The sequence below is a fragment of the Rattus rattus genome, chromosome 6 (genome assembly GCF_011064425.1).
Source record: "Rattus rattus isolate New Zealand chromosome 6, Rrattus_CSIRO_v1, whole genome shotgun sequence".
Taxonomy (NCBI): domain Eukaryota; kingdom Metazoa; phylum Chordata; class Mammalia; order Rodentia; family Muridae; genus Rattus; species Rattus rattus.
The window spans coordinates 64267171-64269487 of NC_046159.1; positions in this window are offsets into that span (position 1 = coordinate 64267171).

A 2317-nucleotide genomic window follows, 5' to 3' on the forward strand; every position below is an offset into this window, starting at 1 on the left:
GTTACAATGTTAGTAAATGGTTGTTACAATGTCAGTAAATGTTTGTTACAATGTCAGTAAATGGTTGTTACAATGTTAGTAAATGGTTGTTACAATGTTAGTAAATGGTTGTTACAATGTTAGTAAATGTTTGTTACAATGTTATTAAATGTTTGTTACAATGTCAGTAAATGGTTGTTACAATGTTAGTAAATGGTTGTTACAATGTCAGTAAATGGTTGTTACAATGTTAGTAAATGGCTGTTACAATGTTAGTAAATGGTTGTTACAATGTCAGTAAATGGTTGTTACAATGTCAGTAAATGGTTGTTACAATGTTAGTAAATGTTTGTTACAATGTCAGTAAATGGTTGTTACAATGTTAGTAAATGTTTGTTACAATGTTAGTAAATGTTTGTTACAATGTTAGTAAATGGTTGTTAAAATGGTATTTTAAAACACAATTACTCCTCATGTAAGTCAATGACACAATCCCAGGGACACTGTTTATCCATTTATATAAGAAACACTGTGACCTACCTCTATGCATTTTGGATTTAACAAACTGGTGTTTTCTTTGCCTTTTCTAGAAGGGCCAATAGGGTGTAGTTTTGATTTAAGAAGCTGGAGTTTCCTTTGCCTTTTCTAGAAAGGCCAAGAGAGGATAACAGAAGAGAGCTAAACAGGCCTGCTTAACAAACGAGGATGTTTATCTAGAAGTGTCACTGCTGCATGGTGGGCGAACTCATGCTCAGCTTCACTGATGTTAATACATCTCCTTCCAAAGTGGTTGTTCAAACTCGCTGTCCCACCTGCAGTATTTAAGCTGTTGTGCCATATTCTCCCTGATGCCTGGAGTAACCAACCTAAACTCTCATCTGTCTGACGTGCAGATGTCACTATCGTCATTTATACTGTCCAGTCACTGGTATGGGCTGATTCATAGGCTTAATGGCCATTCTTGTTTCCTCATGTATAATTTAAAAATTAATTATCATGTATGTGTGTGAGTGTACACTCATATGTATGTGCCAATAAATACATGGTTCTGTGTGATTGTGGAGGCCAGAGGATGGTGCCAAGCGTCCTTCTCAATCACTCTCTGCCTTTGAGGCAGGGTCTCTTTCTGGCTGAGGTTCTTGCTTTCTCAGCCAGGTTGGAAGCCAGCAATCTGAGGGATCCTCCTGTCTCTGCTTACTTGCAATTGCAGGCATGTGTGGAGCACTGGGCTTGTCAAGTCAGGTGCTGAGCTCTGATTTCTGCTCATCACAATTGTGCAACAAGAATATGTAACCTGATGATCCATCTTTCTGGTCCTGATACATGAGAGTTTTTTCCCATCTTTATATTGTTTTTTAATTTTCTGCTAGATTTTTTTTCAAAGCCAATTTTTTGGTATTTTATATTTCCCACATCTATTTTTTTTTGTTAGCTTTATCACTACAGATATCTTCTTCCAGGCTGGAGGTATTTTTAAATTTTATGTGATGGTTTATGCTTTACATTTTAGGGTAGTAAAATTTATCAATATTTACTTGAACTGGTTTGCTTGTGGCTTTTAGACTTTTGTTTAAGAATTTTTTTTAACATGGCTGGAGAGATGGGACAGCTGGTAAAATGCTTGCTGAGCTAACAGGAGACCAAGGTTTGTATTTCCAGCACACATATCAAAAGCTGAACAGGATGGCATGTGTCTGCAACCACCATGCTCACAGGAGAGACCCTTGAAGCTCCCTGGCTAGCCAGTGATATGAGAAGGTGAACTCCAGGCCATAAGGCAAATAAGAAATAAGGCGGAGATCAATTGAGGCAGACTGCCAGCTGCCATGTGGACATGCATCCATACATGTACATCATACACACATTCCTACAGGCCGAACACACCACACTTGTTTAAGCTGGACAACTTATGGTGCCTCATACTTATAATTCCAACGAGTCTAGTGTCTTCCAGGACTACAGGCCTCAAAGAGCCTGGGCAACTTACCAAAACATGCCAAAAAAAAAAAAAAAAGAAATTAAAAATACACCACCTACAAGATCCTACAACAAAGTAATATAAAACATGATTTTAAAGCTCCGTTTTCCATATTTGCCTCTTAGACACTTTCGCGTCTATTTTTGGGGTAAGAATCAATCAGGAATGTGATCCAGTTGAAGAGATGGCAAGAAGGCTTCTTCACCGTCACCTCGACAGGCCATCCACACCTGCTGCTTTGATGTGTGATGCTGGCCTCCGATTCTGCAGCATCTCTCCAGCCCGCTAGCCTGTCCTTACATCAGCGTCTCTCAATCCCAAGCTCTTAAAATGAGCTTCCAAAACTTAACCTTTGTCTCC